Source organism: Gasterosteus aculeatus, chromosome 9 (genome assembly GCF_964276395.1).
Source record: "Gasterosteus aculeatus chromosome 9, fGasAcu3.hap1.1, whole genome shotgun sequence".
In the NCBI taxonomy this organism is placed as follows: domain Eukaryota; kingdom Metazoa; phylum Chordata; class Actinopteri; order Perciformes; family Gasterosteidae; genus Gasterosteus; species Gasterosteus aculeatus.
In genome coordinates, this window is record NC_135696.1 from 14,210,626 (window position 1) to 14,226,972 (window position 16,347).

The following is a 16,347-nucleotide window of genomic DNA, read 5'->3' on the forward strand; positions in this document are numbered from 1 at the left end:
ATGAACTGTACGCTGCTCTGCAGGGCGGGAAGGCCCCAGGAATAGATGGGATCCCGGTGGAGTTGTTGAACCACTGTTGTGTAAAATCAGAGGGAACATTGGAGGTCAAGTTTTAAAGGGTTTTAATAAAGGTTTTATTTTATCAGCTTATGCTAACGACATTGTCATCTTTGTTAGAAACCAGAAAAAGGTCAGTGCACTGACCACAATTGTTAAAAACTTTGGCACCTTGTCAGGCGCAAAGGTTAATTGGGTAAAGAGCGAGGCACTGGCAGTAGGGAACTGGAGGGAGGGTCTGCCGAGCCTACCGGGGGGGGCTGACCTGGAAAAAAGACGGGTTTAAATACCTTGGCGTGTATGTGGGGAATGAATGTATTGTTAAGAAGAACTGGGAATTGGGGTTGTGGAGAAAATGAAGGGAAGACTGGCTAAGTGGAAGTGGCTGAAGTCACAGATGTCATATAGAGGCAGGACTCTGGTGATAAACAATCTGGTGTCATCGGCTCTGTGGCATAAACTAGCCTGCATGCACCCCCCTAAAGGCCTCACACAGAAGATACAGGCCAACCTCACAGATTTTTTCTGGGACAGGCTGCACTGGATCCCACAGAGCGTACTCTTTTTACCCAAAGAGGAAGGGGGGCAAGGGCTCGTGCATATCGAGAGCAGAGTGACCACCTTCAGGATCCAGTTTTTACAAAGGTATCTCACAGGCCAGACAGATGTGGTATGGAGAGGGGTGACAGACTGTATTTTAAGGAAGGCAGCTGGTCTGGGACTGGATACCGCACTTTTTCCTTTGTAAATTGGGTGGATTATCGCCGTTTTATCAGTCACTTCTTAAAGCATGGAACTGTTTTAAATGGAAGAGACCAGAACCCACGTACTCCCTACGTGGTGCTTCAGGAACCGCTTGTGTTTGGAGCCAGACTAGATATCCAGGACGGGACGACACCAAGACTGACATGCATGCTGTGCTCCTCTGGAACCACCACCCTGGGGGGACTGGTGGATATAGCTGGTCCTGAACTGGCGGACGCATCGGCAGTGGCGTCACGACTCAGGCTAAAATCTATCCGGCAGAGCACAAGGATCCTAAGCAGGTGGGCAGAGAGGTTGACGGAAGATGAGATGGAGATGCTGCAGCAGTACAGAAGAGGAGAGGAGGCTCCAGATGCTACAGATCCCTTTCCGGATCTAGGATGTATTCGAATCTGCATGGGGCCTTATGACCCCTACTCCAAGAAGCAGACCGCAAACCCTTAGACTTCCATATGGTGAAGGGGAAAATAATCTACAAAAAATGTGTTAAAGTGCTCAATAAGAACAAACTGGACCAGAGAGCTGACACTGTGTGGAGGCAAAAACTAAACTTTGTCGTGAAACCAGTGTGGAGGGTTTTATACAAACCTCCCATGAAAAAAAGAACCGGAGATCTTCAGTGGAGGATTCTACACGGTGCCATTGCTGTTAATGCTTTTATTTCTGTGATTAACCCTACAGTCTCTAAACGTTGTCCGTTCTGCGAGGAGGAGGAGACTGTGTTCCACTGTTTTTATTATTGTGAGAGGCTCTGTCGCCTCTTTAACACACTGCAGGATGTATTTAAAGGGTTTGGTGAGACCTGGTCCAGGGCAGCTTTCATTTTAGGAGTCGGCTTCAAGAAAGCGAACGCCTCCAAATGGAAGCTGATGAACTACTTGGTTGGAGATGCGAAACTGGCAATCTACACAAGTAGGAAAAACAAAGTAGAAGAAAGTAGGGCAGGAAACCCTCAATATTTTCATTGCACGAATCAGAGCTAGAATCTGGGTTGATTTTAGGTTTTTCAATAGCATGGATAACAGGCAAGATTTTAATGAAAAATGGTGCTACGATGAAATATTATGTTGTGTGCTTGGGGAAGAACTAGTTTTTAAACCTCCTTTCAATACAATGTGAGAAGCTACTGGTTTGTACGGCTATGTTTTTTTTCTTTTCTTTTTTTTGATTGTTCATATTTTTTTAAAGTAAAATAAAGGTTTTCTAAAATCAAAGCGGAAGGAGTGCTGAGTGAACTGGGACCGAGTGAGGCGTCCGTCCGGCTGAGGAGGATCCTGAGCGGGGCAGCCTACTGACCGAGAAGGAGATGCTGGAACGACAGAGTCCAGATCGACTTTGATTATATTATATTAATTGCACTATATAGGTTATACTGAATTGATTAAACTATACGTACATGTTATGCTAAATTGATTATGCTATATATATTTTATATTATATACCTGCTAGATTGTCATCTTATTGATATTGTTTTATGTAAAATAAAGGTTTTTCTAAAACTCTCTCTCTCTCTCTCGAACAAATTATTATCAAACTATGTATAAAGGTTTATAAGCTCTTGAAAGTCAAATGTAGTAATAATAGCATTCTATTCCATATATATCCAACTGCTGTTAATACCCCAGGCAGACAGCATTAACATTCTGGACGTCTACAGTCATCTCTGAAGAGTATGAATGTGTTTTTCTGTAAATTACGTAGTTTATTTGTCACGATCGGGGTGTAGGCAGAGGCAGGACTCAAATGCAGAGTTGACGACAAAAGACTTTAGGAGTCAAAATCAAAAATTCCAAGTGGCAAAAACACGGGTGGGGACCAGGAACTCAAAAGACACTAAAGGACACAAGCAGGCACAATTTGCGAACATTCAGTAATGACGAAGCAAAGGACACATGACATGACACACAGGGCTTAAATACACTGGGAGGTGCAGGTGATTGGACACAGGTGGAAACAATCAGACAATCACAGGGGATGACAAGGCAAGAAGTGAAGTTAACCCAGAGACACAAGAGGCAGGGAACTATAAGACAGGAAACAAACCCACACCATGACATTATTCACAGCCTGATGTGTTCCTTTCATGGCTCTACAAATGGTTTTAAAGATGGGGGTATTTTCAGTGCCTGAGCCGACTGCAAGTCGGGCGAAAGTCCTATTGTGTTTTGAAGAGTTATTCTTATTATTTCTTGCACTAAATCGCACTTTTGAGGCCTTTAACATATTTAAAAACTCTTGAAAATGTTGATATTTTGGGGGTCGCACATTTCAGTTCGAAAAAATAGCTATCTAGCGCCCCCTAGGGACATTTCCTCTGGGAGATTTTTATCTAGTTTCACCAATTGACTGGATATGCTCTACAAAATACCCTGATTTCTACAGAATATTTGAACTTTAGGGGGGCGCTGGAGTCGTTCTCTGAAGTCTTGCTCATTTTTTGCGATTTCCATCGTATTTTGGATTTGCAAACGAACAAACTCCTCCGAGAGTTTGAACCCGATCCACTTCATTTTCGGGAAAATGAATCCTTACTACTGGATGGTCAAAATTTATTAAAATCAAGATTTTTTGTGAAACTACCAGGGCGTGACCTGGCGTCCATTTTTGTTGCTTTCGGTCGATTTTCTTGAAAACGTAAAATGTTATGACTCCAAGGAACATTTTTATTTCGGGCCGAAATGTCTAATTCATGATGCTATTGTACGCCCCAAAATTTTCCCACGCAGTGATTTTCAAAAAATTATAGCCCCACCTATTTGCTTAGCTAAATGCAGAAGTTTTACACTCAATGTGTATCTCCCAGCCATTTTATCCAATCAACCTCAAATCCTTACATATAAGCCTAAAGGCTTTGATGATAATTAACAGTGAATATTGGTAGTTTTTGAAAAACGTGTTGCCGTGACGACACTGTCTTTGCATGAAAGTTCAAGAAGATAGTTTGGTGCCTTGGCAAACTCAAAAACTCTAGAAAACTTCTGTCAGTGTCCTAGGTGATGACATTAAAGAGCTGATGTGGAGGTTTGACTCAGAAATGCTCAATCGCCTCCATAGCGCCCCCTGGCAGTTGTCAATGAAGTAGCCCCAGCGCCTCGTTTGACCTACATGAAAGACAATTTTTGGACATATGTATAATAGGGAGACGTAAAGAAAAGTCTTGGGACCATGCTCTAAAATTAAGAGGAAGGCAGTTAATTTTTTTTGTGAACATTACCTCTATTTTTCGCATATAATAGAAGCTATACTTTGACAACCTCCACTCTGCGACTTTGTCACAGCCACTAAATTTTGACGAAACAATCCTAAGGCCTTGGTGATTAAAAGTTAATAAAACCTTTTTGTATTACATCCAAGACATGGTCCAACCCTACATCCTAACCTGCAAACTCCGCTCTGCATCTGCCAAATGGCTTGTTCCTACCCCACTGAGGGCAAAACACTCAACAAGATCACGACCCTTTGCTGTCCGGGCTCCTAGATGATGGCATGAGCTCTTTGATAACATCAGGATCGCAGAGAGTCTTTACATCTTCTGCCGCACACTAAAGACACACCTTTTCAGTCTATACCTTGACTAAAAACACTAATTGTACCACCTAATCATACTTATAATGGCTCTTAGCTATAGCAAGTTGTAAATCGGCTTGAAATGCACTTATTGTAAGTCGCTTTGGAAAAACGTGTCAGCTAAATGTCATGTAATGTAATCGTAAAGCAGCCCCAGCAACTGCTTTGATCCAGGTGGAGTCATTGGGAGGCTACAGCTATGATCCAGTTGTGCGGATTTCTCCTCCATATCAGCAGAAAAGGTGTGTCATGTGTCATATCTTCTTCCTTCCTTCTTTCTCTGCATCTACATGTTTGGGTTGCTGGAAAGCCGATGCCGCCAGATCCTGGGACACGGAAGGAGAAAAGGCAATGCTGGAGACTAGGGTGCAACTTGCTTCAGTCCTCGTTGTGGTTCAGCTTGCAGAGACACCCACTCCGTTGCCTGCATGCTGTAAGAATACGTGTTCAAGAATTGGAGCCTGGTCGGGGTTATCAAAAATTCAGCCGAACGACTTCTCTCGTTCTGGGAGATTTATTGTCAGATCACAGGTCAAGTATCAGCGCTGCGTTTGCAAAGGCAGGAGCAGTTCAGGCAGCACACAGGCCGGAAGAACAACTAACTATCAGCAAGAACATCATGTTTTATAACCCTTGAAAGACAGAGAAGGAAAGATTTCTATTGGCCCTAAACTGGTGTAGAGGAGTACCTTCCACCTCCCGCATCTAAAGATCCGGTCACATCCAATGTCCAGACTCCTGACCTAACGTAAACATCAGCGAACAGAGTGTATGTTGAATAGTGTTGGTGTGTCTCTAACCCCCCTTTGGCTGGTAAATCTGCTAGTTGACCCGCATACCTTGCATTCCTCAGCTAGGACATAAACTCATGTCTGCCTGCTCGGCACATCCTGCTTCCCCCCTTACCTAACTCTTAAATCAAGACAAGACAGCGAACCCCCAACTAAGCCCATGAAAAGAACTTTTGATTATCAATGCTACCCCCTCCAGCATGTCAGTGCTGATGTGAGGCAATCTCTCTTAACACCTGAAGCCTCAGGCATCCCTGCTGTCTGTCCTTAAATATTAGAATGTCCTTTATGCTTTACCAGTTCCTGTCTCAGTCCTGGAAAGCAGCCATCACTGTGGAGCAGCGGCCCACACCAGACACCGCGTGTCTGGCTGACCGCTGCCTCCCCGACATGCAAGGGGAGGCGAAGGCCCGTTCATCGCTGCTAGCAGCTTTAATTTTACATTGTTTTTGTGTCAAAAACAATGTCAAATAGTTTCCTGTCTTTTGGGAACAACCTAATTGTTCACGCTGGTTGGCAACAGGTATTCTGTCACTGTGATTATTGTTGCATGCGTTCACAACAACCCGCTTCCCAACCCATCCCCACTGTCTCTGTGTAAAAAGTGCAGTAAGATACTAACGCGAGGAAGGCAGATCATCTCTCTGCTGTACAGGTGAGTCTCATTGATTACAGTAGTCCATGATCTGTTGTTTTATAATAGACAAACCATAGGCTTTTATCTTCATTTAAAAATAATATTAAATGCTTACTTGTTTAACCCACACTTTAGCACCGGAGCTGTTCTTCTCTTTATTTCTTTATTGCAAAAGATCTAACCACTTATTATTCGTGACCAAATTAATACTCATCTTTGATATGTCATGGTATTTTCAATTTTACAAGGCAAAAATTTGTATTCACCAAATTACATTAACAAGCTTACTTTGCACTAAAATGCTACTAATTGCTGTCAAAGTAAGATGTAAATGACAATTGACAATAAGAAGATGTTTTTGGGTTAATGGCAAAGGAGAGAGAGAAAGAAATTTCCTTCCAGTCAACCAATTCTAAGCACTGCTCACTTTCTGCTCTCTCCATCGCCTACCTCAAGCAGTTGCAGTCACCCACAAACTCCTTCGTCATGTCCCTGGCCGTGGCTGACTGCCTTGTTGGCCTGTTAGTGATGCCGTATAGCATGATCCGAACCATGGAGGGATGCTGGTACTTCGGTGTCCTACTTTGTCAGCTTCACTCTAGCCTAGATGTCATGCTCTGCACTGCCTCTATTTTCCATCTCAGTTGCATCGCCTTTGACCGCTACTATGCGGTCTGCAACCCGCTACTTTATTTGCTAAAGATTACCCGCGGCCGGGTAGCTCTCCTCATTGTTATATGTTGGGCCATTCCTACGCTCATCTCCTTTGGCCCCATAATGCTAGATCTTCATATTGCCGGGGTGGACATCCCACTTCCTGGAGATGTATGTGTGTTTTTGGTCAATCAACGCTTCTTTGGTAGCCTTTTACTTGCCGATGGCTATAATGCTAATAGCCTACTGGATTGATCTTCATGGCTGCCAAACGGCAAGCCGTGCAGATCAGCGCCATGGAAAGCCAGATGGCTGCCGGAGTCGGCAAAGACCCGAGCAAGAAACAAAAACACCAAAACGCGATGAAGAGAGAAAGAAAGGCAGCAAAAATGTTGGGTGTCATCATGGGAGTATTTCTAATCTTCTGGATGCCCTTTTTTAGAAGAAGAATAGAGTAGAATAGAGATTGTATGCCTACTCAAAATGTACAGATGCAAAGCCTAGTGAACGGACAATGTTCTTATTTTGAAATCATTGTGGATATTATTTTTAATCAGGAAGAATTGTATTCAGATTATAAGAAATCTGATAATGATGATTCACAAAATAGTCCATAAGATGAAGACCGCCATCATTGTTAAGATTACAACATAATTTCGCACAAACTAATTCATTATGAACATAATAAGAAATTATTTTTGTGGCATATTAAATCACATTTTTTTATTCTAGCTTAGTTATTTTACCCTGTGAGACAACAAAAGCTAAATTACTAAAATGCTAGAAATCTAGTTTCACCAAAGTGCTACACGTTGATGGTGTAGTTAGAGGTATGGCTGGGATGAGCAAAGTGAAGTGACATTGTTTGGGTTCAAAACTAAATGTAATCATTTCATCATTACTGTGTGCAATGTAATAAGCCCATGTGTATGCTGTGTTTTATTGAGGTATTACGTCATATCTTACCTGGATGTTTCTCTAGTCTCCTCTATTTCCTTCAGTTCATCTTTACTGTTTAGGACAGGTCCGATGCTGTCTGCGCTTTTGGCTCCCAGCTGTGGTTGGACAATAATAAGAAATTATTTTACTTATTTAAATTATTACTTGTGCACTGCTGTCTTGTTGTTTATTCTTACACTGTCTAATGTCACGCACCAACCACCAAGACAAATTCCTTGTATGTTTGACATATTTTGGCAATAAATGTTTCCTGCTTCCTGATTCCTGAGTGGAATGCCAGTGGAATTTTACAAATTCTGGTATTGTGTCCTCTGATAGACAAGTTTGACAACGTTGTTGTCCTTAATGTTTTCGCTCATTATTTTCAAATCCAGTTATATAGCAACAGATAGCAACTATTCAACTACTAGGTTTGTGCGGTGGGAGGTCTTGGTTCTGATGGACCTCAGCCTTCTGCCACATAGAAGGGGCACAAACAGTTTTTGTCCAGGTGAGAGGGGTCGACTACAATCTTTTTAGCTCACTTCAAGTCCTGGTGAGACGGCAGATTGCAGCCGATCACCTTCTCTGCAGAACGGATGACACACTGCAGCCTGTCCTTGTCCTTGGTTGTGGCTGCAGCGTACCAGACTGTGATGGAAGAGCAGAGAATGGACATGGTGATGGCCGTGTAGAAGTGCACCATCATCGTCATTGACAGGTTGAATTTCCCCTGATGGGGGAATATAGGACTGTTCTTCCTGAAATCTACAACCATCTCCACTGTCTTCAGAGCGTTGAACGGCGGACCCACCTTATTGGAGATCAATCCAATGAGGGTGGTGTCATCCGCAAACGTCAGGAGCTTGACGGACTGGTGGTGCAGCTGTTGGTGTACAGGGAGAAGAGCAGAGGGGAAAGAACGCAGCCTTGGGGGGAACCGGTGCTGATGGACCGAGAGGCTGAAACATGTTTCCTCAGCTTCACATGCTGCTTCCTGTCAGACAGGAAGTCAGTGATCCACTTGCAGGTGGAGTCGGGCACATGCAGCTGAGAGAGTTTTTCTTTCCATAGAGACTGGATGATGGTGTTGAAAGCAGTGCTGAAGTCCACAAACAGGATCTTGACGTAGGTTCCAGGGGACTCCAGATGCTGGAGGATGAAGTGGAGGGCCATGTTGCATGCATTGTATGCAGAAGTGTTGACTCTGTAGGTGAACTGCAGGGGGTCCAGGAGGAGGTTGTGAGGGTTTTCAGGTGGAACAGTACTAGCCGCTGATCCTTCTGCAGTCATAGTTTAGTCTTAGAGTTCTGCTGTGAACCAGGGTTTGCCGTTGTTATAACTCACCCTGGTGCATGATGGTACACAGCTATCCTCATAGAAGCCAATGTAAGAAGTCACAGTCTCTGTGAACTCATCCAGACTGTTTGTAGCAGTCCTGAAAACATCCCAGTCTGTGCAGTCCAAGCACGCACGAATATCCTCCAGCGCCTTACTTGTCCACATGTTGGATTCCCTCACCACAGGTTTTAAGAGCTTTAGTTTCTGCCTGTATGCAGGAATCAGATGGGCAATGACTGGGTCAGTGTCCTCTGACCGCTGAGCCTTTTGCACGTTACGCAGCGGCGGCATGTTAACACCGACCAGGATGAATGAAGCGAACTCACGGGGGGAGTAAAAGGGTTTACAGTTAATAATGAAAGATTCCAGATCAGGAGAACACTATTGTAGGATCACTGTTACGTTGTCGCACCAGCTGCTGTTGGAGTAGAAGCAGATTCCTCCACCTTTCATCTTACCGGAGAGCTCTGTGTCGCGGTCTGCTCTGAGCAGCTGGAAGCCCAATAGCTGGAGAGCAGAGTCCAGCTGAAGTTCGTCCCGTTTGTTGCACAGTGAGCGCACATTGGACAGAAAGATGCCTGGCAGTGGTGTGCGAGTACCACGTTTGCACCAACGAGCCGGCCCGTTTTCTTACGGCGTCTCACCGGGTGAGTACACCTTTCTTCCACAGAAGAAAGTAAGGTTGGAAGTAACTCTGCTAGAGTTATCCCCCGGATTTTCAAGAGCTCATCTCTGGTGAAAGAGCTCCGTGAATCCCAACAGAAAACAGAATTAACGACAAAAACCAGAAATTACGGCCCTGGCGTAGAATTAAACCATGCAGAGGATACCCCGCTGTAACATCATAATGTAGGACGCTTCAAGTTGCTCTTCCAATCGGATACTACCATGAGGGATATGCAGCACTAGAGGAACTTTGGCTCCGTTTGGTGCCATTTTCAGTGTATTGACACAGAGAGAAAGACATGGCAAAAGCGACTGCTTTCATACAATAATTCCCAATTCACTAACGTTCTGCTCCAAATCGGCATTATATCAGTTGTGCCTAACTAATGTGGCTACAATCAAAACATTTTAATTGAGCATTTCTACATTTGGGAATTTTGGTTCTCTTAAACGTTAATGCAAATTTTATTCTATTTTAGTCATTTAACGTTACTATCTGTAGCCTAGAGTGAAGTATGGCGCTCCCGACAACATTTTGACACCCACGGCCGTTAGCCTGGTGTTTATGTAACAGCCTGTCTAACACGGTTGTGGGTGTTGTAATGGTAAAATATGTTATAACATAGTCTTATGCTAAAAGAGTGCTAATTGTTGGCCGCTGGGGATGCTCCAAAAAAGGAACTAACTTTACCCGAACTGTCTCACCGGTTTTGCAAGGTTTATAATCTAGTTTCATATCTCACTCTGCTCCGCAAGTTTCATATCTGCCATCTCCCATGTGGTCTAGTGGCAAGGATTCGGCGCTGCCACGGGCCACCTGCCACGGGCCACCTGCCACTGGGGTTGACCTTCTTGTGTGTGTATAAAAGCTCAGTCCTGTGACTGTTCGGGGACACCATTTCCACAGAGCACTGTCATACGCACGTATGACTATTTGACCTCCTGCTTGCAAGCAATAAATTGATTTTTCACAATTTTGAACATTCATAAACAACTCTTTTCATTAGATAAACATAGAAACAAATCATTCTCTTCTCCCGAACTAGTTACAATGAAGGATTCCAACACGGTGTGTGGATTTAGTTATTCATAGTTTTAACCATTTTCTAATAATTCTCTAACTCACTGACTTTATCAGACTCGAGATAAGGATCCATACATCCTCACAGACCAGGGACTCTCAGAAACACACACCCATAGAACACACTGGAGATCTGGATTGGATTTATTGGATCAACAACACTCGAATAAACAGAGCCACCAACGAGGCAACATAGGGCTGGGCGGTATTTAGCTGACGCTTTTATCCAAGCGACTTACATAACATTTTTGTACCCCACTATATCGGTCTACAGGCCTCATGTTAGCTTCTCCCTTCTGTTGAATTGTAACTCCTCTACAGGGATATATTAATACAGCTATGTCCCTACTTAACTAATTTCTCTTGATTATAACATGAATACATGTTGGACAATAAGAAACATAGCTTAACAGGTTGTTCTAAGCGTAATGAGACCTATAAAAGTCTAACAATTGTTTGTGCTGTATAAACTATTTGGATGGAATTGGATCTTCCCCATGTAATTTGAACTTGACAGCATGTAACATTCCCAAGACGGTTAGCTCTGTGCGCTATGCAGGCTCTTTCTTCTGAGCACAAAATAACCAAAACTCTGAACGCAGTGCATCTGCACTATGAACCAATTGACTTAATCGCATGAGGAACACAAAACAGCCACCTTAACAGAGTAGTTGCCCAAGCCTTTGTGAGTTATTTGTTACGTTTGGTGCCTGGATTTGTGGAGATATTGAACATAATGAATTCACTCATTTTGTAACATTCACCACCCCTGTCTCGTCGTATTTATGTAAATATTTGTCCATCTCTGTCAGGGTTGGAAGGCAGGACTCAAACGCAGAGTTCAAACAGGAACACAAAGGACTTTAATAGTCACAAGGGTCAAAAAACACAGGAACCGGGGCAAACGCACACAGGCAAGAGACTACGGCGATCCAAGACGAAAGACAATGACGCGACCAGTGACACAGGAGACACACTGCTTAAATACACAAGGGAGGTGCAGGTGATTGGACACAGGTGGAAACTATTAGAGGAACACAGGGGATGACGAGACAAGGCAGGAAGTGAAGTTACCCGGGGACACGAGTGGCAGAAAACTACAAAATAAGACAGGAAGTGAACCACACCGTGACAGTACCCCCCCCTCAAGGGCCGACTTCCAGGCGGCTCACACTAGAGCGAAACAAGGGGAGGGGGGGGAGGGAAACCCGAGACGTTGGTCGGACCACCCGGGAAATTCTGGCGGGCGGCCTCTGGGGGTCGGCCCGGCGGGCGGCCAGACGAGCGGGGAGCCTCTGGGGGTCGGCCCGGCGGGCGGTCCTTTCGCCGGCTCCGGAGCGGTGACCACAGGGCACGGAACACCTCCGCAGTCGGCTCGGGGACACGGAACACCTCCGCAGTCGGCTCGGGGACACGGAACACCTCCGCAGTCGGCTCGGGGACACGGAACACCTCCGCAGTCGGCTCGGGGACACGGAACACCTCCGCAGTCGGCTCGGGGACACGGAACACCTCCGCAGTCGGCTCGGGGACACGGAACACCTCCGCAGTCGGCTCGGGGACACGGAACACCTCCGCAGTCGGCTCGGGGACACGGAACACCTCCGCAGTCGGCTCGGGGACACGGAACACCTCCGCAGTCGGCTCGGGGACACGGAACACCTCCGCAGTCGGCTCGGGGACACGGAACACCTCCGCAGTCGGCTCGGGGACACGGAACACCTCCGCAGTCGGCTCGGGGACACGGAACACCTCCGCAGTCGGCTCGGGGACACGGAACACCTCCGCAGTCGGCTCGGGGACACGGAACACCTCCGCAGTCGGCTCGGGGACACGGAACACCTCCGCAGTCGGCTCGGGGACACGGAACACCTCCGCAGTCGGCTCGGGGACACGGAACACCTCCGCAGTCGGCTCGGGGACACGGAACACCTCCGCAGTCGGCTCGGGGACACGGAACACCTCCGCAGTCGGCTCGGGGACACGGAACACCTCCGCAGTCGGCTCGGGGACACGGAACACCTCCGCAGTCGGCTCGGGGACACGGAACACCTCCGCAGTCGGCTCGGGGACACGGAACACCTCCGCAGTCGGCTCCGGCTCGGGGACACGGAACACCTCCGCAGTCGGCTCCGGCTCGGGGACACGGAACACCTCCGCAGTCGGCTCCGGCTCGGGGACACGGAACACCTCCGCAGTCGGCTCCGGCTCGGGGACACGGAACACCTCCGCAGTCGGCTCCGGCTCGGGGACACGGAACCCCTCCGCAGTCGGCTCCGGCTCGGGGACACGGAACCCCTCCGCAGTCGGCTCCGGCTCGGGGACACGGAACCCCTCCGCAGTCGGCTCCGGCTCGGGGACACGGAACCCCTCCGCAGTCGGCTCCGGCTCGGGGACACGGAACCCCTCCGCAGTCGGCTCCGGCTCGGGGACACGGAACCCCTCCGCAGTCGGCTCCGGCTCGGGGACACGGAACACCTCCGCACCTCTGGTCGGGTCGGGGGCATGGAGCGTGGGGCCGGTACTGGTCGGGTCGGGGGCATGGAGCGTGGGGCCGGTACTGGTCGGGTCGGGGGCATGGAGCCTGGCGCCGGTACTGGTCGGGTCGGGGGCATGGAGCGTGGCGCCGGTACTGGTCGGGTCGGGGGCATGGAGCGTGGCGCCGGAACTGGTCGGGTCGGGGGCATGGAACGTGGCGCCGGAACTGGTCGGGTCGGGGGCATGGAACGTGGCGCCGGAACTGGTCGGGTCGGGGGCATGGAACGTGGCGCCGGAACTGGTCGGGTCGGGGACATGGATCGTGGCACTGGCTCGGGGGTCGGGGACATGAATCGTGGCACTGGCTCGGGGGTCGGGGACATGAATCGTGGCACTGGCTCGGGGGTCGGGGACATGGATCGTGGCACTGGCTCGGGGGTCGGGGACATGGATCGTGGCACTGGCTCGGGGGTCATGGGCTTGGGTCGGGAGGCCGGGACGGGAATCTGCTGCGGCCCAGCGCGGAACATCTTGCGCTGCGACCGAGCGGGGTCGGGACGTCGCTGCGGCCCAGCGCTGGACATAGTGCGCTGCGGCCGAGCGTGGGGAGCATAGGTGGCCTGGAGTCGGACCGCAAGGTCCATTACCCGCTCCCAATGAGAATTGCCGCCGGACGACCACGAAATGGCCTCCTCCTCTGGGGACCATGTGGTAGGCGGCGGATGGTGACCCAGATGCCTAGTGAGGGCTCCAGATGGGGAGACGGAGTAGTACAAGTACCCAGCTGGAACCCCCGGGAGGACCGTTCCCCCATTACCAGCAGCCCGCTGGAGACTCCGTGGACCGCCCATTGCCAGACGGGTTCCCCTGAACTCGTCCAGGGGAAAAAACTCTGCTGAGTCCTTTCTTGGTCGCGTCATTCTGTCAGGGTTGCGGGGTGGAAGGCAGGACTCATACGCAGACTTGCGGAAAACAAAAGGACTTTAATAGTCAAAAGGGTCAAAAAACGCAGGAACCGGGAGGAAAACCAGCAGGCAACATGTGAGACGAAAGACAATGACGCGACCAGTGACACAGGAGACACACTGCTTAAATACACAAGGGAGGTGCAGGTGATTGGACACAGGTGGAAACTATTAGAGGAACACAGGGGATGACGAGACAAGGCAGGAAGTGAAGTTACCCGGGGACACGAGTGGCAGAAAACTACAAAATAAGACAGGAAGTGAACCACACCGTGACAATCTCGCTCGCTGGTTGTCTTGTCATCGTTAGGACTGAAATGTTCTGTCTGAATCACAGAGTCTGGAAATGGGTTTCTGATGTTTGTGATTTTCAGGTCTTCTTTTGACAGTTCAGCGGCACCGTCCAAAAGGAAAGCACAGGCAGGAGAGAACACAGAGGAAGATGTGAAAGAAAAAAAGGTGAGCAATCTTAATCTACAACAGTTAAAGAAACCTCATACACTGTTTCAGCTCTGTTTTCTTTACATTTCAGTGACATTGCAAAGTACAAGTAATGCACACATAGTTTCACAACGTCAAACTGCCGATACAAATTGAATTAATGTCCGTGTTTTAATTACGTTAAACATTCTTCAAGTATTGTGCAACAGAGATACTGATCTATGTAAGTCCCGTTGTTAGCGATCTTCTGTGTACCGTAGTCAGTTTCCTTGCTAAGGAAAAGAAAATAGGTCATTGTCTTAGAAACCAAGTCGGACGGGGTTTTTTAAATATCTAAACTAGATCGAAATGTTTACAATACTGTACGAGTACAAGTAGTGCACACATAGTTTCACAACGTCAAACTTTCTTGCCAATCAAAAATCTGCCAATACAAATTGAATTACTGTTGGAAAAACTGCAAATAATGTCATGTCAAGAAGGGGTGTTTAGACAAAACAAGACTATGTCTGTATTATTTGTACAATAAGTTGTGTGTATGACATGTCAGCTGAGATGAGATCAGGATATGAAATCTGTGTGATGTATTTCTCTGTGTCTCATGATGATCAGATGTAGGCCTCAACAATGAGATCATTGTGCGTGCGCAATGATCTCATTCCTGTTTATCATACCTTACTGTTTATCGTACCTTACCGTGTCACGGTGTGGTTCACTTCCTGTCTTATTTTGTAGTTTTCTGCCACTCGTGTCCCCGGGTAACTTCACTTCCTGCCTTGTCCCGTCATCCCCTGTGATCGTCTAATAGTTTCCACCTGTGTCCAATCACCTGCACCTCCCTTGTGTATTTAAGCCGTGTGTCTCCTTTGTCACTTGTCGCGTCATTGTCATTTGCCACGCATGTCCTTGTCTTTTGTCTTGGATGTCCGTAGTTCATGCCTGTGTGTTTTTGCCCCTTGGCCTTTTGATTTTTGACCTTTGACTATTAAAGTCCCTTTTGTTTTGAACTCTGCGTCTTGAGTCCTGCCTCCACCCTCACCCCCTGACATACCGTAGTCCGTTTCCTTGTTAAGGAAAAGAAAATAGGTCACTGTCTTTGAAGGTTATCAGATCCAAGTCCAACATTACGAGAAGATACTACAAAAGAAAATAACAACGGGAAATTAGGTCTTAAATAGGTCACCAGTATCAACTACCATAAGTCCAACCAACTAAATCTGGATGTGAGGCTTTACTCTTTCACAAATCTAGATAATTCAATCAATGACTGGTATGATGGTTCAATGCAGTATTAAAGCAGTATTAAACTTTTAATCCAAAGCTGTAACACAGGTTGCATTCAGCAGGTTGAATTGTGTTATGGCGGCCAAAGTCCTACAGATTGTTATTTCCAAATGCAAACACATTTGTCATTCTGCCATAATAATCTCCATTCATTGATTTATTATTTTTCAGGGCACACAGAGCTTGAACCCTCACAATGACTACTGTCAGCACATTGTGGACACAGAGCACAGGCCACAAAACTTCATCAGAGATGTCGATGAGTGTGTGGTTGCTTTTATCCCTTTTATGTACATTCATGTGCGTGTGTGTGTGTGTGTGTGTGTGTGTGTGTGTGTGTGTGTGTGGCTCTGACCTTGTTCCCTCTGGAACAGGCTTGGCGGACCAGTTTGAAGAATACCCAAAGCTTCGAGAGCTGATCAGACTGAAGGACGAGCTCATCTCCACCACCAACACCCCTCCAATGTATTTTAAACAATGAACATTCAAGACCATATTTGTGTGATTACACCCATAGAATTTATTTTTTATAGAGACCTACTTAAGCAGACCAAATTGAGCTCAAGTTAATATATACTTAAAAAAACTTAACTTAAAAATACCTAATAGTATAGGTTTGTGTTTTAAGGTGTGACTTTGACGTCACAAGGAATACTACAAATAATTAGCCACACTGAACGT

The 16,347-nt window shown here is 46.9% G+C and overlaps 1 protein-coding gene and 1 pseudogene across 10 annotated transcripts in view; both read left to right on the plus strand.

The window, feature by feature from the left end:
* The window catches only part of LOC120824872 (uncharacterized), a 68,416-nt gene that overhangs the window by 41,090 nt on the left and 10,979 nt on the right, over positions 1 to 16,347 (plus strand). The gene's annotated exons all lie outside the window — the stretch shown is intronic.
* Positions 6,058 to 6,929, plus strand: LOC144383149 (trace amine-associated receptor 1-like; annotated as a pseudogene).